General features: G+C 33.4%; 1 long non-coding RNA gene across 1 annotated transcript; it reads right to left on the reverse strand.

The window, feature by feature from the left end:
* Nucleotides 1–12,058: 12,058 nt before the first annotated feature.
* On the reverse strand, nt 12,059–17,700 carry LOC143047454 (uncharacterized). The gene is made up of 2 exons (XR_012969555.1): nt 17,646–17,700; nt 12,059–14,178 (listed from the first exon to the last, which is right to left on the reverse strand). It is a non-coding gene; the product is annotated as an uncharacterized LOC143047454 (long non-coding RNA).
* Nucleotides 17,701–27,615: the final 9,915 nt, after the last annotated feature.

Consider the following 27,615-nt stretch of genomic DNA (forward strand, 5'->3'; position numbering starts at 1 on the left):
AATTTTACCTATACTGGTTTACATTTACAAAATGTGACTTGGATGAAGAGTTTTCTGATTGACACTCATACCATATCTTCGTATACATATTTGTTGAAAATCTTTATTTGCGTTTTATCTGTACACCACTAAATACCAATCATAAAACCACAATGATTTAACATTTCTCAATGTAGTCCATCTGCCAATGTTTCCAACTATAGTAAAAATTATTCGTATACGTTTTGTATATATTTCATCATGTTCATTTCTGTCTTCGAAAAGTATGGGTGGCTTTGCATTCATAATAGTTTGGATATGATATGCTGTCTCTTAATGATATGTGTATCCCTTTTAACCTTCGACCTACTCTATTACGAATTTAATGATATCTATTTTTCGATATTAAAACAAACATCAGAACCTGTAGCTCAGTGGTTGCCGTTTGTTGATGTGGTTCATACGTGTTTCTTGTTTCTCGTTTTGTATATATATGTAGGACTCTAAAGTGCGATGGTACTCTAAAGTGCGATGGTCACGCTAAAGTGCGATGGTCTACGCTAAAGTGCGATGGTATCAGACGCCAAAGTGCGATGGTATATGACACGCTAAATTACGATGATGTAAGGGGAATGGGGTTCAGGCAATGATGTTTGTTTTTTGCTGTGTTCATATTAGTTTTTTGTTTTCTGTGTTGTATATAAATTCTCTTATAAATTGTTTTACAATAGTAATTTTGTGGTCCTATATAGCTTGCTTTGCGATGTAAGCCATGGCTCCTAGGGGAAAGTTACAATGTTATTAGGTTCATAGATGAATGACATTTGGTTGGTGGATATTTGTTTTGTTGACAAATACACCACATCTTCTTAACTGTTTTGTGTTTGTTTATTATTATTTGTCTCCTTTGAATTGTTTTATACTGGCCACTGGTCGTTTTGATACTTTTTGGTCGTTATAGAATATTATCAATCATAGTATGTTATACTACATATCTGGTCGTTAGTGACTGTCTTGTTGACGAGTATCCATCTCTTTTACAGAAATGACGGAACTATATCTAAAAAATAATATTTTACAAAATACTTTTATTAAAAAGTTAAAAAATATAGCTTTTATGTACGCAAGAAGACGAGATTAAAAACATATTCTAAATTAAATTTGGACGAATTATGTTCTTTGATACTTGGCGTATTTTACTCTTCAGTATACACCTTTCCCTCACTATCGTCAGTTTCTCTGTTTATGAGAAGTTTGTTTGTCCCGTTTACTAACAAAAACACGTTTGTCTACGACTACACTGCGAGATCAAAGGTTTGCATACCTGTTACTGTTGAGGATATTTTGGGGAAATAACTCCTCTGCATACACACTCTCCAGGTACCGACTAAAAATTTTCTGGATTGGAATCATTTGTTTCTCTTTTCAATAAAAAAAATCCTTAATTTGCATAAACATTCTCGTTCCCCTTCATGTCTATTTTGATTTCTACTGAAACGTCTTGTAACGTCATAATGATACTTCACGTTAAACGTCCATAATTTTGAAAACAAACGCACTTTAGCTTATCAAACCATCGCACTTAAGCGTAGGCCATCGCACTTTAGCGTGACCATCGCGTTATAGCGTCCCCATCGCAATTTAGAGTCCTACATTTATATATTGATTAGGCTGTCGAGTTTCATATATAAATGGTTTAAACTAGTCATTTTTGAGTCATTTCATAGCTTGCTGTATAGTGTGAACCAATGCTCCATGTTGAAGGCCATACTTCGGACATACAATGGTTTACTTTTATAAGTTGTGCCTCAGATAAAGAGTTGTCACATTGGAACTCATAGCACAACTTCTTGTAACTTCTGGCCATGGGATTTTCAGTAAACTTATTGAAATCATTACGACTTTTTCATAAAAGAAATGGAGGATTTAATATTGATACAGAAAGAAATGTAAACGCCATTATAATATGGTATCAAAATGAGAGGCGATATACCAAAAAGCATCCAAACTCATAACAATGCATAAGTCGGAAATAAACTGACCGTGGCAAAAAACAAGATGAAAAGAAAAAACAAAACTTACAAAATAAAACATAAATTAGGGAAAAAAAACTGGGCAACATTAACCCCTAAAAACACTGGAGGCATCGCAGCAGGTTTGGAAGGGTAAGTAATTTATTAGTTAACATATGTCATAACTGTAAACATAATTAGATAATCTATTATTAATATAATTCATTTAAAATCATGTTAGCATTCGAATCAAGAAAATTTTGAATACGGTATTCAACATCATGCAAAAAGGCTTCAAAAGATGAATTAGCAACTAACAGTTTATTGGTAGACATGTCATAATGCAGAGCCCATAGGTCCCTCAGTCTATCTTCTCTTGTTAGGAGTTGTTTGCAGCGCTGTCCATCATGAGAGATAACGACCACATTGTGAGTATTATACCCTGCTACATACAAGTTACCATCACTGTCTACAGAGATGCCTTGTGGTGTCAGCAGAACACTGTTATCGCAGAACGTCCACAGTTTGTTACCATGGTAATCACAATAGGCTACACTGTGATTGTTATGGTTCGTATATAATAGTCTGTCATCGAATATTTTAACGTACGTCAATCGTGTGAGTTTTGGAATTGATAACATTGGTAATGGTTTAGTCATTCAGACTTATCATCTGTATTCCTTTCTTCCAAACACAATACATCAAATGTCCATCTTTGTAAACTACTCCATAAATGTTTGAATCAACTTTTATCGATTTCTTCATTTTTTTGCTTCTTTAAGTCGATTATATTTATCTTGTTTAAACTGCCAGAAGTAACAGCAATAGAATCATCACCAATAAATACCACATAAAACTTTGGACCAATTGTCTTTATTTTGAAATCTTTCGATCCGTCAAACTTGAGAACTGTTATTGTATCGTCGTTATAAGATAATACCATCCTACAACCAGGAAGCATTGAACAGTTTCGGACATAAGACAACATAATATTGATACGTTTCTGTAAGGTCAATGTCAGATTTTTGAAATCTCTGGTTCGAGGAGTAACCATAATCTGGGCTTGTTTGTTCTTCCGTTTCTTCACGAAACAATCACATGAATAAGAATTGACATTAATTTCTCCAAATTTCTGCACGTTGGCTGTGTTATTTGTTAATCTGACATGAAATATTGACTTGGTTTGTTGAGTCACTTGTGTAATCGATTGATTAAAGTTTTGAGAAAATGTAAGTATTGTTAGTCATGCGGTTTGATTTCATTGCATTTAATTTCCCTTTTCCTGTCGCACGTGGATGTATATTTATTCATCTAACACGTATTTACCCCTTCACATGGCTCTTTTCTTCTGGGTGGGAGAATTACAGGTGACCATATCAATATATAAATAAATTGCTCCCCTGAGCGCAGCGGGATGCGATCACAGATGTCCAACCCTAAAAAGGTAGGGCCAAAATGGACACAATATTCAAGCTTGATACAGGTCTAAATCAGGATTGTAATTAGATTTTTGACACATAATAAGTATCTGACACAGAATTATTGTAGTGAAAGAACTTCAAATTTAATTTATATTCATATTTTTGCTTTAGTACAATACACTATGCTGTTGCGAATTACCCCCCCCCCCCCACACACAAAAAAAGAAAATACTATGCTGTTGGTCACTATCTCCAAAAAAAAGTATTTTAAGAAATTTTATTTTATTTTCTTAAATCTGATATGAGAAATATGCCCCCCATTCATTTTTTTCACCCCCCTCTTTCCCTTATTCCAAAATAAAAAAAAAATCCCTCAAGATATGGTCAGTTCCTCAATTCGAATTTCTAATGGAATTTGCAACCAAAATTACCCATCTTAATACATCATAAAGTCTTAAAATATAAAATGACATACATAGTCATGGCTGACATTAATATTAATTTGTAGTAACTGCTGAGAATAAATTGACAGATAATATCCTCAAGACAATCCTCATTTCTCAATACATAATTTGTTTTCTCCTTTTTTTGTTTATAACTCTTAAATGGCATGGTTTAAGTCATAGACTTATTAAGAAGGGATATAGTTACGATACTGTTGTCAGGTCATTAAAGATTGCATATGTTGGAGTTGATATTGATTCACTTATAGGGTCTTTGCATCGTAACTAAACACATTTATTAAAAAAAAAAACAGTTATTGGCATGACACGGAACACTGTAGCATTTGATTTGTGTGTTCCAAGGAATATCCTCCGGGATACCCCTGATTTGACGTACGTTCAGCCAGAAGGTAATTACTACTTTAAAAATTCAGATACTTTTCATAAATTAAAGCCATGTTCCGTTAATATTTTCGACTGTTTGAATACACCTGCTACAAGTGAATCAACACCTATCATTTCTTCTTGTAAACACAAAAAAGGAAAAAGGAGCACGTGTAAGACATGTGATATGTTAATCACGACTCCTGATTTCACCAGTAACTTAACAGGAAAAACGTATTATACTAAATCTTTCGAACCTCTGGACTGTTCCACGGACAATGTAGTGTATGGAACCGAATGTACTTTGTGTGGACTACTTTATGTTGGTGAAACTCGACAAACTTTACGTAAAAGGATGAATCAACACCGGTCTGATAATAAAGATCCGCAATTCAGGGTTCTTTATAACCACTTTAATCAACCGGACCATGGTCCTTCGTTATCTATGAAAGTACGCATCATCGAGAAAATTTATCACCACGCAAATAGTCCAGTACTTAGTACTCCTTTCCGAAAAGATAGAGAAAATTTCTGGATAAGGAAACTAGGTACTGCAATGCCATATGGTTGCAATGATAATGTCAAAGGAGTAGGAAATTTGTCAAGTCCAGCCTGCAGTGATGTTAATGTAATGAGTTTGTTTAATACTACCTTACGAAACCAACGTAGTCATGGACAAAAACGTTACCATTTGCCTAATGTAAAAAAGTCTTCCAAATCGAGATCGGCCTCTGGAAGCTTTTATGACCTTCTTTCTCATCTGCATCATCCGTTAGGGTTACATTACATTAGAACTATTCTATTTTCACTGCCGGTTAATTTTCTAAAATGTTTGAGAGATTATGCTCTTGACAAAGAAGGTACTAATACATTTTCTCCAATATACAGAATTGTCGGTATAATTTGTGATGTAGCTCTTTTCCGTCTCTTTAAACCAGTAAGATCGGAACCTTTACATGAGGAAAAGAGGAAATTCCTTCCTGTTCACTTTAACAATAGAGGAATTGATGCAATCAACATCAGCAACGTTCTACGTCACAAGGAGGTAACATCTAAAATTCCTATTTATTTTCAAAATCAGTCTGTTCCTATTGTATCCTACAGTTACACCAAAACCATTGCACCCAAAATATTTAACTATAAACAAGCATTACAGGACCTTGATTTAGAACAATACTAAAAAAACCTCTGACATGTGACTGTTCCAACTCGCCTTACAATTACAGCCCCTCTGGCCATGTTATTACTGGGGATCTAAACATAATTCAACATGAAAATCTCCGAAAGGTGATTTCTCGTGGTTCTAAGTTTAGAGAACCCCAACACATCAATTGGAACCATAACTTCAAAATAATTATGGATTCCATTGAGAACTACGCCAGAGCATAGGCTAAGCGAGAAGAAGTGCAACTGGACACTTTGTCAGAATGGGTCAAAACAATCAGGTCTCTGATAAAACGTCGCATTCATAAGTTGAAAAACTGTGTGAATGATCGACCTAAGTCCATTTTCAGTGACAAAGAGGCTGTGAAATGTCTATCATCTCTTCAAGATAAGTATGTTGTTGTTCCTGCGGACAAAGCTTCAAATAATATTGTCTTTGTATGTAAATCGTATTACTACGAGTGTCTTATAAAAGAATTAGGAATAAATGAACACTCAGGTAATCCCACATACAAAAACATATCATTTGACAAGGATGAGATTTTGGCGAATCATAAGTCCTTCATGGCTTCTATGAACATTGCAGTGAACAACAAATCGGAGGACTTACCTTGTTTGTATTGGATACCTAAACTTCACAAAATTCCGTACAAACAACGGTACATTGCCGGCTCATCTGCTTGTTCTACAAAAGAATTGTCCATTAGATTGACTAAAATTCTGTCCGCAGTTAAAGAGGGTCTTCAGATATACTGTGAAACTGTTTACTCACGTAGTGGTATTAACCATATGTGGATTCTGAAAAACTCTAAAAAAACTTCTGGATAATTTTAAATCTCGGTCTTATTCTGAAATTAGTTCTATTAAAACTTTTGATTTTTCAACCTTGTATACAACCATTCCCCATGTGAAATTGAAAACCCGTCTAAAAGAAATAATTCACAATGCTTTTCATCATAAAAATGGTAGCATACGCTATAAATTTATCACTTTGGGATACGATAAGGCATATTTTGTTAATAAGGAACAAAAGGGTAAAACATACTACACAGAGGAACAAGTGATCAGTATGCTGGAGTTTCTTATTGACAACATATTTGTTGAATTTGGAGGTAGACTTTTTCAACAAATTTTCGGCATTCCTATGGGAACGAACTGTGCGCCTCTCCTTGCCGACCTCTTCTTATTTTCATATGAATCGGAGTTCCTTCAGACACTTGTCAAAAACAAGAAGATCAAAGAAGCCAGGTTATTTAATTTCACTTTCAGATATATTGATGATGTTCTTTCCATTAATAATCCGAACTTTTCTGATTGGATTCCATTAATATAGTACCCACCAGAACTAGAAATTAAAGAGACCACAGACACGGCTTCCTCTGCCTCATTTTTAGACTTATACCTCGAATTTGACATTCACAGTCATCTCAGTACCAGAATCTATGACAAACGAGACGATTTTAATTTTGAAATTATCAATTTCCCCCACCTTAGTTGTAATATACCAACTTCACCTGCATATGGAATATACATTTCCCAACTTATTAGGTATTCAAGAGCTTGCAGCTCCTATTCAGACTTTGTAAAACGTCAGCAGTATCTGAGCAGAAAATTGATGAACCAGGGGTATGTCAAAGAACGTCTCGTCCTTTTTCTAAAAAAGTTTATCGGAAGATACCCAGAACTTGTTGATAAATATTCCGTATCAACTTCACAAATAATACAAGATGGTCTTGAAGTATAGATTTTGCGTACTGACGTTTGTTATCATCTTAATTACGTATTATAGTATTCTTTTATATGTCTTTTTTAGATATTCATTTGAAGTGACTCTGTGGTTACGTAAAACCACATACTTTGAACGGCAAAATTATTTCATTTATTGATATTACTTTTACTTAAAGATCTTGACTTACTATGAATGACTAAACTATTTTATTCAATAAGACTACTTTTTCTGTTTAGTCTGTTTTTTATGATATACATTTGACGTGAAACTGTACTTATGTATCCCGTCATACTTTGAACCACACCATTATTTTATTTATTATTATTACTTTTACTGTTAAATCTGGTTTTTGTTATATCTACTTTACGTGAGTCTGCATTTATGTATGCCGTCATACGACAAAAATTATTTGTATGTCTACCTGTGCGAATTTCAAACGCGCAATGTTACACCAGTAATGAAAACCTTCTATCATTTATGGGTAGACTTTACATAGATAAATTCAGCCGTATTTGACGTGAAACTGTACTTATGTGTCCCGTCATACTTTGAACCACACCATTATTTTATTTATTATTTTTACTGTAAGTCTGTTTTTTGTTATATCTACTTTACGTGAGTCTGCATTTATGTATGCCGTCATACGACAGAATTATTTTTATGTCTACCTGTGCGAATTTCAAACGCGCAATTTTACACCAGTAATGAAAACTTTCTTTCATTTAGACTTTACATAGATAAATTCAGCCGTATAAGAAAAGCAAAATGAGAATGTTAAATTTGATGTATGCCTTTTTGTGCTACTTTGTTACATTTGTTGTTTATGTAGTGATATTAAGATGATAACACAATATTGACTGTTGTACCCCTATTTTTGACATTTTTACTCTTTGAGTATGTTTGTTTTGTTCATGCATCGTTGACAATGTAATGGAATTTGATGCGACTGTCATACAAGTGAGAGGTTTAGCTAGCTATAAAACCAGGTTCAATCCACCATTTTCTACATTAGAAAATGCCTGTACCAAGTCAGGAATATGACAGTTGTTATCCATTCGTTTGATGTGTTTGGACTTTTGATTTTGCCTTTTGATTTTTGATTTTCCTTTTTGAATTTTCCTCGGAGTTCAGTATTTTTGTGTTTTTACTTTTTTTTCATATATGTTATGATGGTATGATACTAAACCCCTAACGGGAAGGATTGTGCCTGATATTCATATGATGAAATCATAATCTTTCAATCAGTTTAATTGAAGTCTGGAGATGGCATGTCAGTTAACTGCTAGTAGTCTGTTGTTATTTATGTATTATTGTCATTTTGTTTATTTTCTTTGGTTACATCTTCTGACATCAGACTCGGACTTCTCTTGAACTGAATTTTAAATGTACGTATTGTTATGCGTTTACTTTTCTACATTGGCTAGAGGTATAGGGGGAGGGTTGAGATCTCATTAACATGTTTAACCCCGCCGCATTTTTGCGCCTGTCCCAAGTGAGGAGCCTCTGGCCTTTGTTAGTCTTGTATTATTTTAATTTTAGTTTCATGAGTTTCTTGTGTATAATTTGGAAATTAGTATGGCGTTCATTATCACTGAACTAGTATATATTTATTTAGGGGCCAGCTGAGGGACGCCTCTGGGTGCGGGAATTTCTCGCTACATTGAAGACCTGTTGGTGACCTTCTGCTGTTGTTTTTTTCTATGGTCGGGTTGTTGTCTCTTTGACACATTCCCCATTTCCATTCTCAATTTTAGTATGGAAACTTGTGGAATAATTTCAGAGAGATGCATACACTTTAACACAAGTTATTGTCTAGACACTACAAAATGCTTATTTAGGCCGTTTGTTTTCCTCTTATTCCTAAACAGTGGGAACCATTACCCCCGAAAGCAAGTACAACCTTCCTTTAGTGGTTATAAACATTGTGTTAAAATTTGATTGATTTCTATTAACTTATACTAAACTTATTATCCGAAAACCATCTGTCTTTGGCCGACGCTGACGACGACGACAACGTGAAAGCAATATACGACTTCCTCAATGATAATGAAACCGCATATCCTTATTGACAATCAAGCCACATCTCCTTATTGATAAGGAAATCGCATATCCTTATTGACAATCGTGATTGTCTCTCCTTGTTATCAATCATACCCATATTTTCTTAAGGACAATCATACAGCGCTTTTCATTCATATTGATTCTTTATATCATGTTCTCGAGAAATTAAGCCATATTTAGTCATTAAGAATCCTGTTATATCTTCTTATTTACAATCAAACCACATCTTACTTTTAAGATATTTTCAATCATACAACACTCATTATTGAAAATCATACATCTTCTTATTAAAAATTATACCACGTTAACAAATTAAATGGACATTCACATAACATCGCCTTATTGACAATCATACCACATCTCATTATTGACTATAATACGACATCTCCTTATTGAAAAACATACCACATCTTCTTATTGAAAAACTTACCAAGTTACAGCATTGGCATTCATATCACGTCACCTTATTTTCAATCATACAACACTCATTATTGACAATCATACCTCATCTTCTTATTGAAAATCATACCACGTTAACAAATTGACATTCACATGACGTCGCCTTATTGACAATCATGCCACATCTCACTATTGAACATAATACGACATCTCCTTATTGAAAAACATGCCACATCTTCTTATTGAAAATCTTACCAAGTTTCAGCATTGACTTTCATATCATGTCACCTTATTGACAATCATACTGCATCTCAATATTGAAAATAAAAGTAATCTTCTTATTGACAATCATACTACATCTCTTTATTGAAAATCATATCACATCTCATTATTGACAATCATACAACATTTTCTAATAGACAATCGTACCACATCTTTCTATTGACAATCATACCACCTCTTCTCTTTGAAAATCATTGTACGTCGTCGTATTGACAAATCTCCTTATTGATAATCATGACCGAATATCCTTATTGACAATCAGGACCGAATCTCCTTATTGACAATCAGGACCAAATCTTTTTATTGACAATTATGTCCAAATCTCCTTATTGACAATCATGACCGTATTTTCTTATTGACAATCATGATTAAATCTCCATATTGACAATCATGTTCAAATCTTCTTATTGGTAACCCTGACCGAATTTCCTTATTGACAATCATGACCGAATCTCCTTATTGACAATCATGACCAAATTTCCTTATTGACAATCATGACCGAATCTCGATATTGACAATAATGTCTAAAGCTCCTTATTGATATTCATTACCAAATTTCCTTATGGACAATCATGTCCGAATCTCCTTATTGATAATCACAAAAAACGTATTTAATGCGTATTGATTATTTTTCTTATTTTTACATCGCCTAACTGTCTCATATACGTACTACCAACATCTTCTTTATCTTCCTTATTGCCTAATATGTCCAAATCTCCCTATTGATAATCAAGACCGAAGCTCCTTATTGACAATCATGACCGAAATCCTTCTTGATATCATACAACGTAGTTGGGTATTGCTAAGTTTTGCTTAAATTGAAAGTCTCATGTTAATTTTGTCAATAGGGTGTTGTCTCGTATACTGGTAACGCATTTCCTTGTTTATTTTTACTGAACTGTCTTTTTAACAGACATCTTCAAATTAAGTGGTAGAACTGGTATATGGGAGACAACTTTTACACATATATTGAAAGTCATTAGTGTGTTTTAACATACAATGTAGCAGTAAATTAAACAGTGATCAAGCATTTATGTTGTTTACATTTGGCTGTGAGAATGATGCAGAAAGATCCAGTTAGCTGTACATATTTGACACAACCAAACATTAAACTAAAGAACATCTTTTTTCAATGATATGAATGAGAAGGTAGAAAATTACCATTCTTACATAAAACGCGTAAAAGAAACACCTATGAACTGATTGTGAGGTGTACTGAGCAACTTTACTGACTAAAAGACCTTGTGGCATCATATAGAAAAAAATCTTGAAAGTTTTTGGAAATTCGATTTGAACATAGTCATACAGATTAAATAATAAAGATATTTGGTTTCAGTGCTAAGTCCTTGATACAGAGTTTGTGTGTGTTTACTGATTGTGTTTGTTTTTCCCAATATAAAAGGAACTATTCTAGAAAATATTATCTAAACATCAATCCTAGTACAAGTATATGCTAATAGATAATCTACATTAATAGAAAGATAGTACTTAAATAGTGACAGACTGACAAAATCGATGAATTCTGATAGCGTGTGCTATTGATGACAGGGGCATTTTGTAGCCTGGGGAGAAACCAACAAATAGTAGTGATACAAAATTATGTCAACTTACTTTCTTCGTTTGCATTTTTAGCCAACTTGTTGAACAATTTTGAAAATTTCAAACCGTCAAATTCGATAAAAATTTGTGATTTTAAAGATTAATAACCAATAAATGTTTATACATTTTTTTGCAGGAATTAAACAACAAAATTTTTGTCTGGCTAAATTTGAAACAAATGTGTTATCTGAGCTGGCCAGACTTCTCGAAGTACCAATTAACAAAAACTTCTTTCTTTTTACATTTAGACTATTTTTATTACCATGATGTTTCAGATTTACTTTAAAATATGTTTCTTCTATACAATTTAACAGTCAGGGATCTTTCAAATGACAACTTGTGCAGAAACACTCAATGATTTTTACCTACTAGTGTTTTCAACCGTTTTTTAGGGTATCCCAAAACTGGTCATATTCAATATACCCTACACATAAAATGAAACAGTGAATCTCCTTAAGACTTTGGCAGATGATGCATCGACCACTACCTTTTCAATGATGTAAATAGAAGAAAAATGAAACGAGAGGAACATTTTGGTGTTGCCAAGGCCTACCCCCTAAAACTGTCTTTGATTTGAAGTCGGACTGTTGTCTGACATCTCCTTTTATTTATACGGAACTGTCATAATATACTTTTTTTCGATGAGTTGCTGTCTCGAAAACGTATGACAGACAATTTATATTACTCATATGGAACTGTCCTTAGATCACTTTTGTAGATGAATTGCTGCCTCATAACTTTAATTTGTGGTATATCTATACCAACGAAATCCACGAATAATAATGCATCCTTAGAAGTTTTTCTGTATAATCTCGATAAGATGTCGTCGAGTCTCGGGTCCAATACAGCTGATCTCAAATCTATAACAGGGCCAATACAGAAATTGTCAGTTAATAACGCTATAAATTAATTTTAAACCGATCTTAATTAGATCACAAAAAATTTATATAATTCAATTAAAATAATATTTGTAATCGAGATCAAGAAAATGTTGAATAAGGTTGAAAAAGTCAATCTTCATGAATTATTATTTAACATCATACAGAAATGCTCCATTGGATGAATTTGCAACTAACAATTCATTTGTAGACGTGTCATAATGTAGAGCCCTTGGGAAGCTCAGTCCATCTTCATTTGATAAGAGTTGTCTGTAGTGTTGTCCATCAGCAGAGATAACAATCACATTGTTAGTATAACCTCCCACTACATATACGTTTCCATCATTGTCTACAGAGACACCTTGTGAAGAGCGCACAACACTGTTATCACAGAACGTCCACACTATATGACCATGGTAATCACAGCAGGTTACGCTGCCATTGGAATTTGTGTAGAACAATTTGTCACCGAATGTTATAACGTACGCAAGACCTGACAGTTTGGTATTGTTAACATTGGTAATTGTTTCGTCATTCAGACTGATCATCTGTATTCCTTTCTCTCTGGCACAATATATTAAATATCCATCTTTGTATGCTACTCCACCATTATATGAATCAACTTTTATTGATTTCGTCTTTGATTTCTTCTTTAAGTTGATTATATTAATCTGATTTGATTTACCGGAAGTTACAGCAATAGAATCATCACCAATAAATACAACATCAAACGTTCGACCAATGTTCTTTATCTCAAAATCTTTTGATCCGTCAGACTTTAGTACTGTTAATTTATTGTCCAAATCAGAGGAGAATACCATCCGATCACCAGGAAGCAATGAACAACCAGATACATATGACAACTTTGTCTTTATACGTTTCTGTAATGTCAAAGTCAGGTTATCGATATCTCTGGTTGGAAGAGTAACCATAATTTGGGCTTGTCTGTCCTTCCGTTTGTGAATAGAAAAATCACATGGATCAGAACAAACATGTATTTCCCCAAACTTCTGCACGCTATCTGTGATTTGTTGCAAAGATTTGTTTATCTGACATGAAATATTGACTTGATTTGTGAAGTCACTTGTGGCAATCGATTGTATAATTTTTTCTTCGCCTACAATATCTTTTTCGATATTTTTCATGGTTAGAAATGTTTGTAGTTCTGATGCATGCTGTTTAAAACTGGCAAAATTTTCTTGTACTTCAGCGATCTCTTTTTCCTTGTTTTTTAGAGAAGTTAACAATTTTTCTATTTTGCTTTTTTCTCTTTGTTCAACTGTCATTAGTTCTTTAATCAAGTCATCCTGAAGTTTATCAAGGTGATGGTTAACGTTTATCCTGGTTTGTTTTATTGCTGCTTCAATTTCTCTTTTCTTGTTTTCTATAGATTTTAAATTCTCATTCCTGTTTGTGCTTAGTCGTTTAATATTCTCGACGACTTCCTGCAGGGTTTGTTCGATTTCATAAAATGCGTTTGAAGTTTTTACGTTTCTTATGAGTTCATTTATGTCAGTTAAACCTTTACAATCGTTGTGAGATTTCACACATTTCTTACAGCAAGGACAATCGTGTTTTGCACAAAACAGCTCGTATTTCTCATTATGAAGTTTGCAGGTCTGAGAGATTTGCACGACTTCGGTGGGTAGGTTTTTGTATTTGGCGATAGAAACGGTTTTATGGTTTTTTGATGCCTTAGAAACCGCATGATGTTTCTTACACTCTTCACAAAGTCCTTCGTCACATTCGGAACACCATACTACTGAAGGTTTGGTAATCTGAAGGTTTTCACAAACACCACAAATACCCCAATTGGTGGCCATAATCCTAAAATAGATTGCATGTACTTACATGAATACTCTAATATATTCTGAAATGTCTCGCATACTTTATTGGATATAATTCAATTTATCTTTAAGGCCTTTAATAATAATTTAAAGTTAAAGTTTTATTTAAATTCAATATCATTATTTTTACAGGTTAATGTTAAGAAAATCACATACATAACATAAGACGTGTTGGCCTACTAAAGCATCTGACCTCCGAGTCAATAACTCTAACGCAGCATGCTTAGCGAATTAACAGGAAATACCAGTTTTGTAAATATTTGTGCTCGATAATAAGTAATTCACTGCAGCTACATTCATCTTTCTAATCACCGCATACTTGTCGTTCTTACAATTTACTATTGACAATTCACTTGGAAACTCAACATATACCCTCACGACACTTACCAAAGAGGAATTCCTTTGGAATTTCAACCAAAGATGAAGAACTGGATCTTCCATCACTGTATTGGAAACCTAAACTACATAAGTATCCTTACAAACAACGGTATATTGCTGGGTCTTCCAAGTGCTCCTCGAAACCTCTTTAAAAATTATTTGAATCTATTTTATCAGCAATAAAAGACGGGCTTCAAAGTTATTGTGAAACTGCCTATTCTAGAGGGGGCGTGAATCAGATACTTAACTTAAAAATTCGAAAGATCTTTTCGAGTACATACAATCTAACTCTCTTTCATCTTGTAACAGTATTAAAACATTTGACTGTTCTACTCTTTACACAAGTATTCCACATTCCAAACTAAGAGACAAATTAAAAGAGTTGGTATTGCTTTGCTTCATAAAAAAGAATGGCCATGGTAGATACAAGTATCTTGTCTTAGGGAGGAATAAATCCTACTTTGTAAAGGATCACTCTGATTCAAACAAAAAATTCTCTGAAACTGATATTATCAAGATGCTTGATTTCTTGATTGACAACATATTTGTTACGTTCGGAGGACGTGTTTTTCAACAGACTGTCGGCATTCCAGTCGGAACAAACTGTGCCCCTCTACTTGCCGATTTGTTTCTTTATTATTATGAGGCTTACTTGATGCAGGAACTTCTTAGGAAGAAAGATAAGAAGTTAGCAATATCCTTTAACTCTACTTTCCGCTATATAGATGATGTTCTTTCACTGAATAATTCAAACTTTGGTGACTATGTGGAACGCATCTATCCCATCGAGCTAGAGATAAAGGATACTACAGATACAGTTAAGTCGGCCTCATATCTTGACTTACATCTAGAAATTGACAATGAGGGTCGGTTGATAACAAAACTTTACGACAAAAGAGATGATTTCAGCTTTCCAATTGTGAACTTTCCATTTCTAAGTAGCAACATTCCAGCAGCACCTGCATAAGGGGTATATATCTCCCAATTGATACGATATTTCCGTGCTTGCATTTCCTATCATGATTTTCTTGATAGAGGGTTGCTGCTCACATGGAAGCTATTAAACCAAGAGTTCCAAATGGTGAAGTTGAAATCATCCCTTCGTAAATTTGACAAACTCCATCATCATGGAATAACCGTTTCACAAATGATATCGGATATGTTCCTTACGTCGTAACTACAATCCCCTTCCCTTTCACGAATGGGAACTACCGAATTAGACTATTTACTGGATTTGTTATCACATAAACAACACGACGGGTGCCACATGTGGAGCAGGATCTGCTCTCCCTTCCGGAGCACCTAAGATCACTCCTAGTTTTTTGGTGGGGTTCGTGTTGTTTATTCTTTAGTTTTCTATGTTGTGTCATGTGTGCTGTTGTTTGTTTGTCCTTTTTATTTTTAGCCATGGTGTTGTCAGTTTAATTAGATTTATGAGTTTGACTGTCCCTTTGGTATCCGTCGTCCCTCTTTTACTAAGTATACGGTCCACATGAGGTTAGAAACATATATGTTTAACTTGAAACTATACTTCCCAAAAACTACTCGACACACTTCGACTATAAAATTTAGAAGTTTTTCACATATAGTTTTTGTAATTCTAAAACACATAAAATGTTTTTCAACTTTATTTAAAGAGTATGCATGGTATTAATACAACATTAAATTAAAAAAAAAGACAGAAAAAGAAAATGACCAAAGTCTACCGCGTTGCGCTTGTTTTTTATCTGTTGAGGAAAAAGGACAATTTAAAAAAAAAAATCCTTGTAATTTTTTTTTTTAATAATCTTAAAGAAATGAACGCTTCAAAGCAAATGTAAGGCAATTTCCGTTACATTTTTTTCCAAGGGCATAACTCGTACTTCAGAAAATTACAAAACGGAATATTTCGAAACTTTGCAGGAATACATATAAGATGTTGTTAGGTCAAACCGGTCACATTTTACATGAAAATAATATAAAGGAAATCAATTTTTTTCTTAGTAGGTATCAAACAGATTAGTATATAATAGTCAACAAAAGAAACAATCCAAGGACATGTATTTCCAAAGTTAAACGGGGTATATCATTTATTCTTCACGGAATAATTATTTTTCATATTCGTTCCTTAAGGAATATTCAACATGAAATAAGTTATGATAAAGTTTTTAAAAAGACCTGTGTTATTGAAGTAAATATGACATGTCAGTTCTTGTCCATTCGTTTTTTTTTATCTGTTTTGTATTTTGATTTTGCCATGTGATAATGGACTTTCCGATTAGATTTTCCTATGATTTCAGCATTTTTGTGATTTTACTTTTTATCATTACTATGCAGTTTAACACCATGATTCAATTGGTACACAGGTAATTAAAATATTTAAATAACTTGTGTGCTTTGATCCGATACCGGCCATTTAAAGTCTAATTTGTCAACCTCAGCGTCGAATAGATACAATTTCGTAACACGTCTATTAAAAATTATCGGTTGGCATTGCGTTTCACACTCGTATTAGATATTAATAATATAACCTACCGTATAAGTTTTATAAAGTTCTGTCACAAATTGTACAATTGATTCCGCTGACAATGCGATTTTCCAATTAATGACTCTCAATGGCTTATACACATTCTATCTCTTTTATAAATACATCATGAACATGATCAGAACTGCTTATATATCGAACTATATAGGCGAATACATTATTGATGTAAACCTGTGTTATCAGTTTTATAAAAATTTGGCAAGAATTGTAGATATTAGTAAAAGCGCTATTAAACAAGACCGGACGGACGGACGTGTGGACGGAAGGACGGTATTTAAGGACGCCCAATATTTCTATGCTCCAACAAAGACAAAAACAAAAGACAAAAATCCACAAAAATCGAAGCACATAATAAAAACATAGTTGAAATAGGCATAATTAGTAAGGCATTCAACGTATTCTAACATATCTCACAAAACAACTGAAACGAAAGTTGATCAAAATAAAATAAAAAAGTATAAAAAAAACCTACTACACAGTTAAAGTATGTGTGTTTGTGTGAATGTCTGTGTATAATACAGAGAGAAAACGATAAAATTACATACCTAATTTAGTCTTAAAGATAGAACATTTCTGTGGAAAAAGAAGGTAAATGGTCACATGATTTAATGTTTGTAAGCCAGGGGAGATAATTCTATAAATATATAGAATAATGTTGTAAATATTTATCAAGTCAAAAATGAATTATTATCTGTATCACATAGCTGATTAACCTGGTTTCTGTTTATTATCGTATGTCCCCTTTTTCATCAATCCATCCTATGATGATAATTTATAAAAAAATATATCTGAAAATTTAATTTTTTGTTCATTATTGAGATTACATTTTTTTCACTATGTACGTGTATAAGTATTAGAGTGTGTGCTAATTCGGGTAACAAAACTCACGAAATGTTGACCTTGGAAGAAATTTGGGTTTTTATGTGCATACAGATTTTTTTCTCACTTTGCTATCTATTGGTGAAGGTATATCTTATTAATACAATTACATTCTATTATATCAGCAAACTTTGACCTGCACTGTGGGTGTTGATTGCATTTTAAAAAGGAAAGAAAAGATTATCACACAGGCTTATTCACAAAAGTCATCTAGCTATAACTGTGTATCTTAAACATGGTTAAACATTGGATTTACTCTAACGCTGTTTTATTATATTATAGTATTGATATTTTACTAAAAGACTTTGTATGCAAAGTACGAAGAATTCGTTGGGTCGTATCATTAGGTTATAAGACATTTGATATATCGTTTGTAACTTCTGTTTCATTTTCGCTTTGTTTGAGCATATCAGACTATTTATTCAGATGACGCGGACCTATATATATATATATATATATATATATATATATATAGCTATTACAAAACCCTCTTCAAAAAATGGAAAGAAGCAAAAATCATTCACTAACGTCACGTTCCGCTAAATAATGGTATTTTGTTGACTATGTTGAAGGCATTTATCCCATTTAGATGATCATAAAAGATACAATTAATACACTTAAGTCTGCTTCATATATTGACTTTCATCTGGAATCAAACAATAATAGTCGGTTAAAAACAAAAACAAAATACTACAAAAAAGATGATTCAGCTTCAAAATTATACATTTTGTATGTGGATGTAGTACCATACAAGCAGCCCTGCATATGAAAGTTTATATGTCCTAGTTGATACAATATTCCATAGTCGTTATTTTCTATCCTGATAACCTTGATAAATGGATATAACTTGCATTGGTTTACTGTACTAAATCATGGATTTTAAGTTGTGAACTTAAAATTAACTTTCGAAAAATTGGCAGACGCCTGCATGAGGTTGTTGATTGTTATGAAATATCTGTTTCACAAACGATGACGAATATGATCAAATTATCGTTTTCTTTTATTCGAATGTGACTTCACATAATTATACTTATCACCGAGTCTATTTTCTATAAACAACACGACATATAGATCAGAATATGCCTATCCTTCAGAACTTTGAATGATTTTTCTCGGGTTCGTGCTGCTCTGTCATAAGATTTCATTTTCATGTAATAGTTTTTGTTAATACTGTTGTTTGGTGTTTGTTTGTTAGTTGACATGGTGTCGTCAGTTTGTCATCAATTAATTTTAATATTTCGTTGGTATCTTCCGCCTTTCTTTTTTTTTAAATTACTGTATTTTTTTTATAATTCATTATTAACAGTGTGGATTCACATGATAGTTAATACTTGCACAACAGGAAACGCTTAAATTATCGACACACCATTCCTCGCTCCTTTCGAAGTTCATATGATTTCCTTTGTTTACATTGATATGTCTCTACTTATTGGATTTACCAAACTGAACAATGCTGAACACCAGCAAACTACTTTTGACGTACTCTACAAAAAAAAAAATAACGAAAGTATCAAAAGTCAAGACCAAACGTCCGAAAATGATAAACATTGTAAAAGTAAAAATATAAAATGATCTATGGTTGGAAACAGTTATTTTAATGAGGCAGTCAAAAAACACATGGGTGATCCTGATTAAGTAGTGGCACTTGCTGCGTTGATATTTGTAAGTAGATGTGATAAGACAAAGAATATCATAACTATTTTCTTTAGGTAAATACATCAAGTTTTTAATAGAAAACTACAACAAACATAATTTAAGCACATAGAGTTAAGTTGGTAAAACACATGGATCCATCTCCTTTAAAGCCTGAAAATAAAGGGGTAAACTACAGATATTTATATTATGTTCCATGTCACAAGTAGTTATACAAGTAGTCAAATTTCCATTTCTGTGTAGCAACATCCCAGCGGCACCAGCATATGGAGTATATGTGTCTCAATTGATACGTTACTCTAGAGCTAGCTCAAAGTACGTTGATTTTGTTGAACGAGGAATACTGCTTTCTCAAAAGTTGCTAAGATAGGGATATGAAACAATCAAATTAAGGTCATCACTCAAGAAATTTTACGGTCACCATCATGAGCTGATTGGTCATTATGACAAAAGTGTGTCAGAGAAATCATATCTGATATTCTTCCTCAGTCATAATAACCTTCCATAATTACAGAACTGAACAAAGAAATAACACGACGGGTGCCGTATCCGGTGCAGTAAATGCCTACCCTCCCGGAGCACATGATTTCACTCCCGGTTTTTAGTGGAGTTCGTGTTGTTTTTTAATTATTATTTATAACTGTTGATGTAAATGTCCTTTGGTTTTGTGAGTCTTTGTTTACTGGTTGGTTTTGATCGTTATTGTTTTCAAGTGAAACAAATGAACGCTGAGGGAGACTTTTTACGTCTACGTATTTTTGAACTTTGCAAAAGTTCCATCCGTGATCAATGGAGACCTTGTGGCAATACAACTACAAGTACAGATAATTATATTAAATTATCAATTTGAATATGATGCATGCTAATTCTAACATATATAGTGCAACTAGATGTCGTATATTCAGAAGTGATCATGGTAAAATAACGTTTTTGCAAAAGAGTTTTAGTTTATTATTTAGTTTGGTCATAAAAAAAATTATATTCTTCACAGGATGCAGTTGCAGACAAGATGTAACAACGGACGGTAAGACGTATGAAAGGGTCCAAATCGCTTGATACAGCACGCAATATACATGTATATTTTTTTTTTTAGTAGTGAGGTTGCTCTCTGCCAGATTTGTTTTTGATGGTTTTGTGCATCAATTGTTTTTTACTTTTTCGTATAATTTCTCATGTTGTCATGCCGGACCTTACTATTAGGAAGCTTACTATTTTTTCTGGATGGTTGTACGGTTAAAAATGTACCTATATGCGTTACTATTTTTTTTCATTGAGTTACGCCTTCCAATTATTAATCGTAATACGTCTATCTTTGTTGTAATGTAAGACTATTGTTTTCGAAAAAGGGGAAAGTTTGGTACCATCAAAACGTTTAATCCCGCTGCAATTGTTTGCAACTGTCCTAAGTCAGGAATCTGATGTTCATTGGTTGTCGTCTGTTTTTTTTGGTTCATAAGTGTTTTATTTAACTCGTTTTTATATGGATTAAACCGTTGGTTTACCGTTTGAATAGTTTTACACTAGTAATTTTTTGGGCCCTTTATTGCTTGCTGATTGCATTGACGTTAGCCAATGCTCTTTGTTGAAGGCCGTACCTTGACCTATAATGGTTTACTTCTATAAACTGTTACTTGGATGGAGAGTTGTCTCATAGATACTCATACCACATCTTCTTATTTCTATCTATAGTAATTTACACATTTTTCTATAGACTCTGGTAGATTGATGTCCTATTTGCAATCACTCAAGTTATTCTCATGTTTAAAGTTAAAAGGAAAGATGCAATATTGCTTAATACTTACTAGATGTCAATATGAAACGATATTCGATATTGTAAATATAACGAAATTTGATGAGACTGTCATCGAAGTGAGAGGTTTAGTGCTTTAAAACCAGGTTTTATCCACCATTTTCTACATTTGAAAATGCCTGATTCAAGTCAGGAATATGACAGTTCTTGTCCATTCGTTTTTTATGTGTTTTGTCATTTGATTTTGCTATGTGGTTATGGAATTTCCGATTAGATTTTCCTCTGAGTTCAGTGTTTTTGTGATGTTACTTTTTTCGACCGTGTTTATTTGGTGTATGTTTAAGGTAGCAAATACAAATCGGGGATGGTCGATTGATCATATGAGGCTTTAAGCTGATATGTAGTAATTATATGATCACAATGACTGTCTACTGTTTGAAAATATCGAATATATATCCTTAAATATAGAATTAGACTTATCACCGAGTGTGTTTTTCCATGAACAACATAACATGATCAGGATATGCCTACCCTTCTATAATTAGAATGTTGTATTTTGGGTTTGTGTCTGGTTTTTTTTTATGTAATTGTTGTTTTTAAATACTATTGTTTGGTGTTTAGTCGTTAGTTGAAATGGTGTCGTCATTTTTTCATCAATTAACTTGAATATTTCTTTAGACAAATACTGCGTTTTATTGATAGTTCATTGTTAACATTGTGGATTCACATGATGGTTAATACTTGCACAACAGGAAGCGCTACCATTACCAACACAACATTATTCGCTCTTATTGGAGTCTATAATTATAAGATTTCCTTTGTTTACATTGATATGTCTGTACCTATTGGATTTACTAGACTGAACAATGCTGAACACCAGCAATCTACTTTCGACGTACTCTACAATGTTACTATAAAAAAAAATGAAAGTATCAAAAGTCAAGCCTACACGGCCGAAAATGAAAAATATTGTAAAAGTTGAAATAAAAAATAAAACTCGATTGATGGTTGAAAATATTTATTTTAATGAGGCAGTACCAAACACAAAGGTGATTCTGCTTAAGTAGTGGCACTTGCTGCGTTGTAAATGTAAAAAGTAAATGTGATAAGACAAAAAATATCATAACCTAACTATTTTCTTTAGGTAAATACATCAAGTTTTCAATAGAAAAAAATGTAACAAACCTTATTTAAGCATATAGAGTTTAATTTAAGTCTGAGGATTTGAAATTAAAAATAAAATAAATGCAAACAAAAGGTAAATCATATTTGAAAAATTTACAGAGTATTTGTATATAAGCGTGGCAGCTACATATATAGTTTGTTATATGAAACTGCCCTTGGAATGTATTTTTGAAAGAAAAATATACGCACGAAATTAATGTAGTATTATTTTCATTTTATACCACTTGTCCATATAAGTTCAATATCTTCACCGAAATAGATGAGCGCTTTTATAATGTTTATTCACTATAGGGTCCAATGATATTGACTTCCTCGAAATAAAAAGAAGATCCCAATACCAACAATCATGATCATCAAATTGGTAAAACACATAGATCCATCTCCTTTAACGCCTGCAAATAAAGGTTCAAACTACAGATAATTTTATTATGGTCTATGTCACTGGTACTTTATTTCACCAAAGTTTAAATTTTATAAATCTATCAAGTAGTTTTAAATTTAGGTGAAAAAATTAGCTCTGAAGGGAGTCTTTTTACGTCTATGGAAAAGGCGTCTTATGCTATTCATGCATATCTTTCATGCAAATCAACACGTTTTTAAATGTTAAATCGGAAAAAAGAACTTCATCGATAAATTTAAATAATAGTTTTGTTTCTTATGCCAATATGGTGGTGGTTAATTAAGACAAATGCATTTGGAATCGTCTCCTCCGTGCTCTTTGACTGTTTTGTTGCCTTGTTTCCCTTTTGATCCAATAGTCACTAGTTGATCTGTTGTGGACAAAACGCACCTCTGGCATACACAATATTAATTCTAAGATGGATCATAGCTGATTTTATAAGATACATCGCTTTGGTCAGCTAATTCGTGTTGGTGATCATGATCATAAAAAAGCGTCGACTTCAGTCCTACTTTTTCATTAGTCTTTCAGGAGAGTTTTCATTCACAGAGCACCACCCTTACAATGAAGCCTGCATCCTATAAATATACATGAGCGTTCTTAATAACTTTTAAATATATAAACGCTATAATAGCGAATGCTACTTAACATGTACAAATATATCAATACAAAACTTATTCAGTCGTAACCGGCGCGCCATACGTACGCATTTTAATATCTATAAAAAAGAAGATGTTGTATAGTACAACTCTCAACAAGAGACCACATGACATAGAAAAAGCAACAAAAGTACCCGTACAGCCTTTAACAATGAATAAAGACCATGCCACATATTCAGCTTTAAAAGGCCCCGATATGACAACTGTAAAACAATACAAACGAAAAAAATAACGGTCTAATGTATGTACAAATATAACATAGTCAATCAAACTAGCGAGTTGTTGTCGTGTGTTGATGTGTTACTCGTTGGTTTGGATCTTTGGAAACACATTTCCTGAACTCACAAATTGATTTGTATTTGGATAATTAATGGCAGAAAATCTGGGGAAAGCTATTTTTAAATATGAATAAGTTGTTGTTTCATGAGGTAAAGGATGAAGTATATGTCTCGAATACGTATGACAGACGTCTTACAAAATGTATATTATCTACATGAAACTGTCCTAAGATCGATTTTGTAGATAAGTTGCTGTCTCATAAACAGTCTTTGGATTTATTTTGTCGATAGGTTACTGTCATAAATGCGTATATTCACATGCAATGAAGCGACATTAGTTAATAAAGTAAAGCTTCCAACGTGTTTTAACATATCTCATAAAAGAACCGAAACAAAAGTTGATCAAAATAAAATAGGGGGGGTCCTATTACATATACATGTAGTTATATAAATAGTGTGTGTGTTTGTGTGGATGTCTGTGTAAATTGTGACTGTATTACATGTAGTATACAGTGAAACAATGATACAAATGACATACCTATTTAAGTGTGGAAGGTAAATGGTCACATGATTTAATGTTCGTAAGCCAGGGGAGATAATTATTTAAATAAATAGAATTTAACGTTCATCTTGTAAAAATACACCAAGTAAAGAACGAATTATCATATAACTAATTAACCCTGGTTTCATTTTTATTATCATGATTATCGTATCATAATTTTATGTAACTTTATTAATCAGATAATTTTAAAAAGCCTTTTATATATTCATTAAATGCAAAATAAAATCATATTAAACATGAACATGATAAACTAAAGATGAGGGTTCTTCATTTCTATACACGATAGTTTTTAATCAATTTTCGTGTATGCTTTTTTTTTATGGTCCATTATTTCCTACCCTTTATATTTTTACAGACAATTTTCCTTTTTTTATTATTTCAGGCCATTTTCTACCAATTCATCCTATGTTTTTTTCTCTTTCCAGTTACGAGTTACGGTAGTGGTATTCCGATATTTCAATATATTAATTCATGATGGCCATTTTTTTTATTTGTGAGGGCAGCCCATGATACCGTTACATAGGTGATTGGGGAATTGAAAACTGATTTCTTTTGGTTATCCTCCAACCGATAGTTCAACCCTTGTTAAAGAAGTCGTTCAGGTCAGAGACCACAATTGTCGTCCCTTGATTTTCGTTCACAAATATAGTCCCTAGTGTTGACAGTGGGTTACTTGCCATTAATTTTTATACCCCTTCCAAATTTATTTCTCCATGTTTAATGCCTCAAATTGCAAGTAGGGGGGTGAAATTACACTGTAAAGAAATTTGGGTCCAGAATTTTAAAGGAAAGTAGTGATTTGGTCCAGCTGAAAAAGGTTTAAAATTAGCACTTCGGAAGCTGTCAAAAGATTTCAAGACGCCCTAAACATAAAATTGTCCATATTTTGAGTTAGAGCCGATGAAGATTTCTATAATTTTGATATAATTTGTCCCAAAAGTAGTACAACACACTGTAAAAGTTTCTTTGAGAAAGCGCAGGTGGGATTTCTTTTATTTTCATTTATGTTCTAAAAGAAATGCACTACGAAACAATTGTGGTCTCGGACCTGCTTGTGGTTACGGGGGATTTATAATTACAAAGTCACGTGCGACCAACATGGGAACGTTAAAGCCGACACCTCATTCAGAAAAAGTATCCCGCCCACTTTACGTGAAGACAACAGTGTCCGTTGGTTGCCGGTTGCATGGCTTAATTTCTGTCCCAATTCTACATACACTCATTGTTCACTAGCAGTACGAATGTCTCGCTTCCATCGATCTGAGCGACCCCTATGAAATAACAAACCTATTGTATTTATTGTTAATTTGTTCTCGTTCTGAATAACCATGCAATATGTTCTCTAATGGCCGAGCATAAAACGCACTCTGTAAGGTAAAATTTTGAAATAAAATTTAAGAAGATAAAGTTTACAATTAAGACGATTCATACTGGTTTTACGATTGGTTGGCCCTATAAGCTAAATATTTTACCACGAGCTACTTTGTACTGCTAATGTACAAACGAAAATAGCGGTATACCATGAATCTACCTTAAGCTTAGTGTCAACAAGAGTTTAGATTAACTTCAATGAGACAGCAATTCAACACTAGGCAGAAGCTAGGGAACAATAGCTAGCGAATAATAAGCAAGCGAACAATAAGCCAGCGAACAATAAGGCGATATATCGAGAAACCAAAAAATGAATAAGACAGCAACGGCCGTTAAATCAAAAAATATTCAAAAAAGCAGAAAATCAGTCCAAATATTGCAATTTCAATTCAATCTTGAAATGGTTTTTATACCATTTATTGATTAAACAAGTCACATCTCTTTTAAGGCTTATATTTAGTACCACAGTAAATCTGCATCATCTTTCAACAGATTATTTGTAGGTGTAGGGTCACCAATAAACCCACTTCAATTTAGAACGTATGTAAAAATAGTCCTACCCTGTAAAATATCGCACCTGTGATGTCTTTGTTTAATTAAACTAACATACACATTTGAAGAAAAGGGGATTGCCCTTTTCCAGGGCTTCTAGGGAAAAATAATGAAAGGTGTCACGGGGTATAACTATATAGGTCTTGTAGAGGAGAAACAGGCGCTTCTATTGCGCAAAGTATCAAAGGGCGCTATGTTCAAAAATCTGAAACTAGAGCTCCAAAATTGAAAAAAAAATTGGTAAAAAACAGGGGGTCGGCCTATTCAAGGGCTTCTAGAGAAAAATAATGAAGGGTATCACGGGGCATGATTATATAGGTCTTGTAGAGGAGAAACAGGCGCTTTTTTTTGCGCAAAGTATCAAAGGGCGCTATGTTCAAAAATCTGAAACTAGAGCCCAAAATTTGAAAAATGGTAAAAAAATAGGGGGGTCGGCCTTTTCCAGGGCTCTTACCCCGTGACACCCCTCATTATTTTTCTCTAGAAGCCCTGGAATAGGCCGACCCTTCTGTTTTTTACCAATTTTTTTTTTAAATTTTGAGCTCTCGTTTCAGATTTTTGAACATAGCGCCCTTTGATACCTTGCGCAAAAAAAGCGCCTGTTTCTCCTCTACAAGACCTATATAGTCATACCCAGTGACACCCCTCATTATTTTTCTCTAGAAGCCCTGGAATAGGCCGACCCCCCCCCTCCCTGTTTTTACTATTTTTTTCAAATTTTGAGCTCTAGTTTCAGATTTTTGAACATAGCGCACTTTGATACATTACGCAAAAGAAGCGCCTGTTTTTCCTCTACAAGACCTATATAGTCATACCCCGTGACACTCCTCATTATTTTTCTCTAGAAGCCCTGGAATAGGCCGACACCCCTGTTTTTTACCATTTTTTTTTAAATTTTAAGCTCTAGTTTCAGATTTATGAAAATAGCGCCCTTCGATACCTTGGGCAAAAGAAGCGTCTATTTCTCCTCTACAAGACCTATATAGTCATACCCCGTGACACTACTCATTATTTTTCTCTAGAAGCCCTGGAATAGGCCGACCCCCCCCCCCCCCCCTGTTTTTTACCTTTTTTCAAATTTTGAGCTCTAGTTTAAGATTTTGAACATAGCACCCTTTGATACCTTGGGCAAAAGAAGTGCCTGTTTCTCCTCTACAAGACCAATATAGTCATACCCCGTGACACCCCTCATTATTTTTCTCTAGAAGCCCTGGAATAGGGCAACC

Source organism: Mytilus galloprovincialis, chromosome 10 (genome assembly GCF_965363235.1).
Source record: "Mytilus galloprovincialis chromosome 10, xbMytGall1.hap1.1, whole genome shotgun sequence".
Lineage (NCBI taxonomy): Eukaryota > Metazoa > Mollusca > Bivalvia > Mytilida > Mytilidae > Mytilus > Mytilus galloprovincialis.